The 11,361-nt window shown below is 36.1% G+C and overlaps 1 non-coding gene across 1 annotated transcript; it reads right to left on the bottom strand.

The window, feature by feature from the left end:
* Positions 1–10,977: 10,977 nt before the first annotated feature.
* Positions 10,978–11,050, bottom strand: Trnav-cac (transfer RNA valine (anticodon CAC)). The gene has a single exon. It is a non-coding gene; the product is annotated as a tRNA-Val (tRNA).
* Between the last annotated feature and the right edge of the window lie 311 nt (positions 11,051–11,361).

The following is an 11,361-nucleotide window of genomic DNA, read 5'->3' as shown; positions in this document are numbered from 1 at the left end:
GTTTAAACAATATTATAGTTTCATTAACAGTGTTACTGCCACTAAAATGAAATATATATACCAAATGTTAATATCTGATTGTAAAAGAAAGAATGATATAATTTCTTTTTTTTTCAGATTCTAATTAGCTCATACACTCTTATCAATCTTCTGTATCAGTTCCAAGGACCAAAAGACTGAACGACCAGAGACCACGTGACATGGCAAAAAGGATGCTTCCAGTGCACCAGCAATTTACACATTACCTTTTATCATGTTACAAACAGAAGACATTACATTTACTAATAATGTCTAATGTTTGTGATGAGATAAAAAGCTATTTCAGATGCATAATTCATTTTACTGAAGACCTTATTTACTCTGAGTTTAAGTTCTGAACTTTAAAATTTCACATACATTTATAATTTCATTTTTGCAGTTTACTCATGTTCTGAGTATCACCTCTGAATTAAATGGCTTTATAACTAACAAATCGCTACACTCTCTATATGTATACAGCAATGCACCTCCAATTAAATATATTTTCAGCAGAACAGTGTGCTATTTTGATGACTACCCAACTGCAAGACAACTCCTTCCTTCGGTCTTTATAAAATAACTCTTTGCGTCTCTCATGTACATGGGAGTCTTGAGGGCCAGAGAGGAGATGTACAGCTTTAATTTCATGCCCACTAGAATCTAACAAAGTCATCAGCTATCGGAAGAGTGATGCCTATTTTTAACAAAATGCAGTGATATGCACATTCTTTAAACCATCAAGTTCATTCCATTAGAAATGTGGACACACTCAATGACTGTGATATTATTTTCAAATGATAGATCACAGCAATCAGTTGTCTTTTTCTTTCAGGTTTTATTAGGCAAATCTAGATTTTGGCTAGTGATTAGCCATTATCAGTGCACCACTATTTCACTGTATGAATGCATGTCCTAGTACGGTCAGTCCCATGTTGTTCAGGCTTCTGTCACAGTTTGTTCAGGACTACGTATTCTTTAAATGTAACAGTTACCTAAATCCACAGCATTTACTAAATCCTCAACCATAATAAAACATTGTGTGCCTATCGACCTGCCAGCACTTTTGTTTGGTAAGTCACATCATCTTTGTTTTTAGATATATTTTTCCCAACTGGATGTTTCCCTCTATTATATTCATAAAACATTGTTAGTTACATGTAGTTTACATAGCTACTGATCAAAAGACAAACATTCAATCTGTTGCAATATTGCTGCCCACATAAAATATTCAGCTCAAACTTCACCTAAAATATTTCAGTCCTTAGTTGGCTACATAAAATGCAGCCCCCTGAGCTTGCATAATTTTAAGTTCAGCAGCCATCACAAATATTTTAAAGTCCAATGAGAGTTGAAAATATTTCATAGTCAAACTAAAGTCAGAATATTTCTAAGTCTGACAACCCAGAAAACAAGAAGGATTTCTCCAATCCAGTAACTGCCAAAACATTTCAAACACCAAGCAGACTAGCTCACTGTCCCAAAAACTAAAAAACTAGCAGAAGTTCTTTAAGTCATTTCGCTGGTCATCTGTGGACACTCTGACACTTGATAGCATGACTGTCTGTGGCCCTGACCAACAAAGGACTGTCTTCCAGCCCTCTGCTCTCTCTTACATATCCATTTTTCAGTGCTACTGAAATTACATGCTGCTTCACCATTCAAAAGTTTTTGAGTTTACATCAGCGTTATACTTCTTCTGATGTGTTTATGGAGTGTAGGTAGCAACACCTCAATTGATTCAGTTTTAGATCTAATTCATCATGCTGCAATGGGTTTCTTACCATAAATTAGCATCAAAATATGTATTACTATAATTGCTTGCAAAATATGGAAAAGTTCTAATATCACAGAAATATCAATTCCTAAATCAGCCTTCTACATTGAGTTATGCTTCTTTTGAGTGATCGCAGAGCTCTGTACAGTTGATACAACAGAAATTATTAATTTTTAAAATTTCCAATAACTTATACACCTTTATAACTTTGCACAATATAAAGATTAGTCATAAGCTGAAAAAAAAAATTGTTTTCCCTTTACCAGTGTGATGTGGTTCTTTGTGCTCACTTCAAATCTATGCATCCAGCTAGCAAAAATTTAAAACCATAGTCACAACAGAGCGAGCATGTTGCACCATAACTGTATAAGAGTTAAGGATAATAAACTAATGGTCTCATTAAGATGAAGGAAATGAACCTATGCTGAATCTCGTAGCAAAATTAATATAGGTGCTAAACTATATGATTCTGCTCAAAGCTGTTGTTCAGCAGCTGCAGTGTGAATTCTTTTCACAAAATAAAATCAGACATCAGCTGTACAGCAATTTTTAATTTAAACAGATTAATCTATAATCTTCATAAGTTTGATATAGGCTTAAAGCATAGGTAAGCTGTTTTTAAATAGGGATCAGATGATAAAGACGTTCCACAAAGAATAAGGAAAAAACATTAAAAAAATGTTAAAAACAAATGTATCATATATGGCCAACAGAAAAGTATAGAAGTTTGTTAAAAACAATGTACAGTAGTTGGGCATCAGAACAATCACACACCTTCATCAAACAACAATAAACTGTGTCACACTGCAAAAATAACATAATAAATGTCATAAAGTGCAACCAGCATACTGGTAAACTGAACTGAACAAGCTTACATACAAAGTAGAAGCACTAGCATGCCTATAACCTCATAAATGCATATTAGGACTTTAACATCAACATATAAAAAAGACATACATTAGATCAATTGCTCACTGGCCTTTCAAGTATAAAAAGTAAGATTATGTGTAAAGGGAGCTATCTGGAAGGCAGGTGAAAAATTCAATTTTTTTTATATTACCTGCTTATCAATTAGCTCCTTTCATGTATAATCTTATTTTTATTCTTGATTGCTCAGTATGCAACTGATCTAATGTATAACTGTCTTTTTACATGATTAAATTAAACACTTTAGAGATTAGATTAGATTAATACTTGTTCCATAGATCATGAATACGACACTTCGTAATGATATGGAATGTGTCAGGTTAATGAAAGATGTCTGTACAAGATATTACATTACACAAAATATTGCATGATACTAATGATTAAGTTAGTTTTTTTCCTCTCCCTTAATTTATATCTAAAAATTCAGCCAATGAGTAGAAGGAGTTGTCATCTAGAAATTCTTTTAATTTATTTTTAAATGTTGGTTGACTATCTGTCAGGCTTTTGATGCTGTTTGGTAGGTGACGGAAGACTTTTGTGGCAGCATAATTTACCCCCTTCTGTGCCAAAGTCAGATTTAACCCTGCATAGTGAAGATCATCCTTTCTCCTGGTGTTATAGCTATGCACACTGCTATTACTCTTGAACTGGGCTGGATTATTAACAGCAAATTTCATAAGTGAATAGATATACTGTGAGGTTACTGTGAGGATCCCTAGATCCTTAAATAGATGTCTGCAGGATGACCGTGGGTGGACTCCAGCAATTATTCTGATTACTCGTTTTTGAGCAATGAATACTTTTCTACTCAACGATGAATTACCCCAGAATATGATACCATACGAAAGCAGTGAATGAAAGTAGGCATAATAAGCTAATTTACTGAGATTCTTATCACCAAAATTTGCAATAACCCTAATAGCATAGATAGCCGAACTCAGACGTTTCAGCAGACCATCAATGTGTTGCTTCCAGTTTAACCTCTCATCAATGGACACACCTAAAAATTTTGAAAATTCTACCTTAGCTACAGACTTCTGTTCAAAGTCTATATTTATTACTGGAGTTGTGCCATTTACTGTACGGAACTGTATATACTGTGTTTTATCAAAATTTAAAGAGAGTCCGTTTGCTGAGAACCACTTAATAATTTTGTGAAAAACATCATTTACAATTACATCACTTAGTTCTTGGTTTTTGGATGTTATTACTATACTTGTATCATCAGCAAAAAGAACTAAATTTGCATCTTCATCAGTATGGAATGGTAAGTCATTAATGTATATCAAGAACAGTAAAGGAACTAAGACCGAACCCTGTGGGACCCCATACTTGATGGCCCCCAGTTTGAGGAATCAGCTGTTGTATTAACATTACATGAACCACTTATTTCAACTTTCTGCATCCTTCCAGTTAAGAATGAATTAAACCATTTGTGCACTGCCCCCCTCAAACCATAATGATTTAGCTTATCTAAAAGATTCCATGATTTACACAGTCAAAGGCCTTTGAGAGATCACAAAAAATACCAGTGGGTGATGTCCGGTTATTCAGAGCATTTAATATTTGATCAGTGAAAGCGTATATAGCATTTTCTGTTGAAAAGCCATTTGAAAACCAAACTGACATTTTGTTAGTACTTTATTTTTACAGATATGGGAGGCCACTCTTGAATACATTACTTTCTCAAAAAATTTTGATAGAGCTTATATGGTTTTGTAAGGTTCTATGGATGCTATTACTCCTATTTTGTATATGGGCATGTTCAGTTCACTTATCAGTGTATTGGCTGCTATTCATTGTAAACATTATGTAATTCATCAGAGTTTATTGTTATTTAACAAAGGTGTGTGATTTTTCTGATCCTTAACTATTGTACTCTCATTTCTAACAAACTTCTTACACTTTTCTGTTGCTGAACCATTTGTTCTTAATGAACTACTCTTATTTTTTTACTTATTCTTTGTATCTGACGTTGGCTTACCTACACATCAAGCCTGTGTCAGCTACTGGTGACACATTAATCTGTTCAAACCAGTGAAAATAAATTAATTTTTTTTGTACAGCTGATGACTGATTTCATTTGGTAAAAAGAATACAAACCACGGCTGCTGAACAATGACTATGAAACAAAATGCTGCAACTTTAGACTTCTTATTACCTATGTTAATTGTGCTACAAGTTTCAGAGTATGTTCATCTCTTTTGTCTTAACAGGACCTTTAGTTTAGTATCCTTAACTCTTACACAGTTGTGGTACAACATGCGCTTTCTGTTATGATTATGGTTTTAAAATTTTCTTTAGGGAACTGCATATGTTTGAAGTGAGCACAAAGGACTGCAACACCTGCTCCTGATGAAACTCAGCCACTTCCCCACCTGTCAGCTCAGGAAACATGTCTGTCAGCATATCGCTTTTGATAGCCAGATGATGCATACTGTCATCTAAAGGCTATGCAGAGTCTTCTCATCCCTCAATGTCTGGGCACTGTTGCAGGTGACTTTACAAGGAGTGACTACAAACCGGAAGTAGGTCTGGCACTCCACTGAGATTGTTAAGTGATCATGTGACATCCCTCAATCTCTACTTTCGAGCAGTCATATTGGATTCTTCATATTTTGGTTGTTTCCACATTATGGCCTTTACGTTATGACAGTATAATGTGAATGTGTAGATAAAAAATCTACTCACCAAGCAACAGCAGAGGAACACACACAAAAAGGGATTTAACCTTTAACATTTTTGGAGCGAGTGGCTTCTTCTTCTGGCAAAAGAGTTGAAGAGGAAGAAGAGGGGTGAAGAAAATGACTGGAGAGATTTAGGGAAAAGGGATCCAGTTCAGAAAGTCAGCCAGAACCCTGGGTCAGAGGAGACTTACAGGATGGGATGAAAAGGAAAGACTCAGTGAAGCTGACAAGTCCTGTAAGTCTCCTCTGACCCAGGGTTCTGGCTGACTTTTCTGAACTGTATCACTTACCCTAAATCTCTCCAGTCCTTTTCCTTCACCATTCTTCTATTGCCTTCAACACTTCTGCCACAAGGAGGAGCCATTGACTCTGAAATCTTGTAAAAGTTAAATGCTTTTCCCCTGCTGTCACTTGGTGCATAGATTTTTTAATCTATCAATTTACATTATATTATCAATAATTTGAAATGTGGTGCTACAGAAGAATGCTGAAGATTAGATGGGTAGATCACATAACTAATGAGGAGGTATTGAATAGAATTGGGGAGAAGAGGAGTTTGTGGCACAACTTGACAAGAAGAAGGGACTGGTTGGTAGGACATGTTCTGAGGCATCAAGGGATTACAAAGTTAGCAGTGGAGGGCAGGGTGGAGGGTAAACATAATAGAGGGAGACCAAGAGATGAATACACTAAGCAGATTCAGAAGAATGTAGTTTGCAGTAGGTACTGGGAGATGAAGAAGCTTGCACAGGATAGAGTAGCGTGGAGAGCTGCATGAAACCAGTCTCAGGACTGATGACAGCAACAACAACGCATCAATAATTGAATATTTTTGTAATATTTTAAAGGAAAGAGGCAATGAATATTTATAACTCAAGGTGTGATTTCTTGTGATTAAAATGGAAGTTAATGGCTCATCATCTGTAGACGTCCTAAGAAAATTCCGTATGAACCAGTGGCAGCTCATGCTCACTTTTGTTGGTGGGGCCAAGATAAAAAGTCAGTAAAATTTATATTGTAACTGACCTGAAGTTTTCATTACATAATCTTCATTTATGCCATACTGTTTAAACATATTCTAAAGAAGTAAATTTAATAAATATGCAGTTGTAAATGTAATCCACAATTCATTAGATTTTCTGTGATGTGTATTACAAAATCTTGTGAAGCATGACAGTGGCTACCAGTTGGATAATGCATGGAATCCCATCATCTGTGAGGTTTGCTCCAGATGTCAATGCCAGAAAAATCCAATGATTGTGGCAAGGGACAATGCTGAAGATCTTTGCAGTTCCACCAGTGAGGGCTCTCCTTCTGTCACCATGATCCTGATGCAAGTGTGGCAATATTCTCAGCATGCTACATCAGATGGATCAGAGAATGTCTTTTTCAACCTTTGGTGGCTGTGTTCCAATCAAAATATGGTGTAGTGCAGTTTACAATGACCGGCTACAATCCTGAAATGTGTTAAAACTTTTTATTCACTGGGAAAATTTTAAATTTCATATTTAGCTGTGATCAAACTCTTAACAATACTTCCATAAATTCATTGGTCAATACAAAGATTGCACCACACAAGTGATGAAAATCATGTAACTGCTTTCTGCTTTCAGCCAAGTACCAGATGTACTTCCAATTATTAGACATTATGGCTTTAAACAAGTTGGAGCCTTCAATTTGGCAACATCATGCAGATGTCATACAGACAACAGGATTTACAGAATGTAGGCCTACATCCCATTGCATGATTGAAAAGAAAAGTATTACACTTTGTAATAAGTGCAATTGCATAATTGTAATATGCACACAAGAATGAATCACTAATATTCTTTGGGTTTACATACCCATGAGTGGAATTATAATAAGTCTTGAAAATTGTAAAATACGAAAATGGAACATTGCACAGACATCAGTTATAAGGTAAGACTTGTGGTAAGCACCAATGCATGTTCCTCTTTAATGGCAGTTCTATGATTACCTGATGTGTGAAAAACAATTCACTTTTACTCTCCCATTAAAATGGCCAAAAGTAGCATTTCAACAGATAAAAATTATTATACACAAAAACAAAATATTTCACAGCTCTGAAATACAGGACAGCATGCTTGCATACGCCAGTATACACTCATTGCATACATTAAGAAACAAGTTTTCCACACCAATTTATGTTAAAGATTATAGCAACTCATCAGTGTGTATTAAGTGTAATATATCAAGTGATTTGTAGTGTTATTACACAGCTGTTCAAGTCAGAAGCATTTCAATGAAATATCCATCGTTGTCTACTTCAAAGCACAGAAAAAGCAAAATACTTTTGATTAACTATTTTGAAGGATTTACTGGCATCTATAGATAAATTTGCAATTTCTCAAAACAATGGGGCTCACAAATTATGGAATGCAATGAAAAGCAGCCATGTGAATACAGTTTCCCTTCAAGTAACTGCGTTGAGAGCTTTTTGATGGATATAATTTCACTTTGTGTGATTTGAAATTGGTAGGCCAGCTTGAAAGCTTTGTGGTGGATATAAGTTCACTTTGTGTGATTTGACAATGGTTGGCCTATATACTTTTATGATTTTCTTGTCATCACAGCTTCTAAGTTGGGAGAGTCAACAGGCATAAACCAGAATGAGATATATGGAGTTAATAGGACACAGGTTTGCACTTTAGGAGAACTCAACACCAACATGTTATATATGTGACTATGATAGTGGTGATCACTTTATTGTATTTACTTGCTATACATAGAGAAATGCTAAAATGCAAACAATAGAAAATCAACACCATCGTAGTTACCAAAGAATATAATGTAAGTCATATTCTACCGTTTCTTCATTCGTTGTCGGCATTGTCGTTGGTACCATGAGACACCGTTATACCAAGAGGAAAGGCGCGTTGATCTTAGAGCATAAGGTATGATGACCTTAAGCCATTGACAACACACAATGGTCACAGTAGCACCTGATTCCAGAATAGCAGCAGTAGTTAGAATCTACAAACTATCCCCTCTTGACCAGGTCCGCAAAACGTAACTTGGAACAAGATCCCTTCAAAACAAATTGTCATAATGATCATCTATAAAGGCTTCGTACAACAAAAAGAAATGTTACAGTTTATGGAATAATAACAGATACGACCAAACTGTCTTGTCTCTTCTGCTTTATTTAACATAACTCCATGCACAGTTTCATTCGCATTCACCACTCATTCACCGAAACCCTTTGATTAACAGTTTTGGTTGCTTGACACCAACAGTCAATGATAATGATACAGCTTTTCTCCTTTTTATAAACTGAAGCCTGCTCTCCGCGATACAATAATAATAATAATAATAATAATAATAATAATAATAATAATAATAATAAATGGTCTCAATACCGCGTCCCTCGTGAGATGCGAATAGACTTATCCCAGAACTGACCACCCTGTAGATGTACTCAGTTTAATGACCACATTTCGTTATCCGCTATTTCTCATAACTGAATGTCCATTTGTTAGTCTGATTATACTGTAGCTATTTAAAATTCGACCCTCTATTTTTCACAACGCACAATTAGCACTTCTTTACTTGTTTTTCTTTTTTCTTTTCTAAGAGTAAACGGAAAAAAAAATTGCCGTGTCATCGGCTTAGTTGATATAAAGCAAAACACCTTAATATGCCCAATTTTACCTCTTCTTATAGGATCGGCTACCTTACTCATTAATTTACAACATACTATTTCCAATAACACTAAACAGGTATCGCCATTATATTTTAATGGTATTCAAAAGCACGTTACTATTATTATGACCAACCAAATCATAATAAATCGTGCGGCGCGCGTTTTTAATGATAACTTTACACTATGCAAGTTCTATTACAGTTATCTTGACTTGTAATGTTACACGGTCCCCCAGACTGTGATGTCTTGAAGAGGGTTCCAGACAGAACAGTCTTTTTTTGTGTATTGTGACAGGAGAGGGTATTTGTTTTGGCGAATACACTCACTCTCAGATTCACTCAACAAGTCAGTACATACATTCTAAAATATTTAAGTTGAGTTAATGGGCCTAGACAAAATGCCCTTAACTAAATTCCAAATTTGTTTATAGGTTGCTTAGAAACACTTTGCACTAATCACTTCATATTCACACCACTTTTTTTTTCTTGGATGAAGCCCTCAGTTCTTCAACCGACTGTGCAAGGCAGGGATCACAGCCGCGTTCGACGATTGGCATCCTACGCCAAAACCCTTATCAGGCCACTTGTTTAACCAGTTAGGATTTTGTCCTTTTCTTTTCCTCTTAATTCCACTTTTAAATCATCCATCCTCGCTGTTCGGTGAGAGGATAAATCGTATTTCAGCATCGTCATTGTTGCTGATACCAAGAAGGTGTCTCATGGAAATCTTCGGTACATTCTTTAATTTTCTTTGTAAGTTAGTATAAGTACTTATTTATCCACTGGTGCTTTTATTTAGTCCACTCTGAGCGTAGTCTTGGTATCATTCAGTGTTTCTTGAATCTATATTTTGCTCATTATTGATAATACTTCTTCAGGTCTATGTGAGGGAACAAGCCCTTAATTACATCAGTATCACAATCTGCCAGGAGGTAGCTCCCTTCATGAGGTATTTTCATTATTTTGTATGGACCTGTACATAAATATTGCCATTTCTTATTCAGTCTTTTCCTGGTTGATGCTTTTGGGTGATTTCTCAATACAATTTCTTCCCCTACATCATATGTGACTACTTTCTTCACATTTTTATCAAAATGGGTTTTTCTAAATTGTGCTTGATGCTTCAGGTTTTCGTAGACCTTCTTCACCATATCTTCTTTCTTGGTAATATTTTGTTCTATCACAGGTAATTTCTTCATCCATCCTGGCACAATACTTTCACCAAATACTATTTGGTTAGGTGAATAACCTGTCAATAAGTGTGGTAAGTCATTATACACTTTCTCAAATTCATAAATCCAATCGATGCATTTATAATATTGTTTGGGTATGTACGTCCTTAAAAATCGGTTCAACTCTTGGAAGATTCTCCCAATCGGATTTCCACAAGGGTAAAATGTTGAGATGTAAATGTGCTGGATTCCTTGTTCTTTCATAGTGTCTCTCCATACTTTGCTTGTATAATAAGCGGCGTCATCTGTAAAGATCATTATAGGTTTACCAAGCTCAGTTATATAGTTGTTGATAAATTTGTGTAACATGGGTCGAACATGGAGACTTTTCAAAGGATATAATTTCACATATTTTGAAAAGAGATCATAGAAAACCAAAACATATTTGAACCATCCACATGTCATGGGACATGGCCCACAGACATCACATGACACCAACATTAGAGGTTGTTGTGGGATGATCAGATGTAATTCTATCTTCTGACAATAGTTTATGGGTTTTGGTGGTGGTGGTGGTTAGTGTTTAACATCCCATCAACAGCGAGGTCATTAGAGATGGAGTGCAAGCTCGGGTTATGGCAGGATTGGGAAGGAAAGCAGCCGTGCCCTTTCAAAGGAACCATCCTGGTATTTGCCTGAAACGATTTAGGGAAATCACGGAAAACCTAAATCAGGATGGCCAGAGACGGGATTGAACCGTCGTCCTCCCGATTGTGAGTCCAGTGTGCTAACCACTGCGCCACCTCGCTCGGTTATGGGTTTTGCCTTCTGACATATTTTGCACTTCTTAAGAATATTTGTAGCTAGACGTCCCAAATTTGGATGATAGCAGTATTGTGCTATTTTGGCTGTACATTTAGCGGCACCAAAATGACCCCAATTCCAGTGAGTGTACCATACTAGTGATTCTAAATACACTCCTGGAAATGGAAAAAAGAACACATTGACACCGGTGTGTCAGACCCACCATACTTGCTTCGGACACTGCGAGAGGGCTGTACAAGCAATGATCACACGCACGGCACAGCGGACACACCAGGAACCGCGGTGTTGGCCGTCG

The sequence above is a fragment of the Schistocerca gregaria genome, chromosome 1 (assembly GCF_023897955.1).
Source record: "Schistocerca gregaria isolate iqSchGreg1 chromosome 1, iqSchGreg1.2, whole genome shotgun sequence".
NCBI lineage: Eukaryota > Metazoa > Arthropoda > Insecta > Orthoptera > Acrididae > Schistocerca > Schistocerca gregaria.
This window is presented reverse-complemented; position numbering and strand designations above follow the sequence as displayed.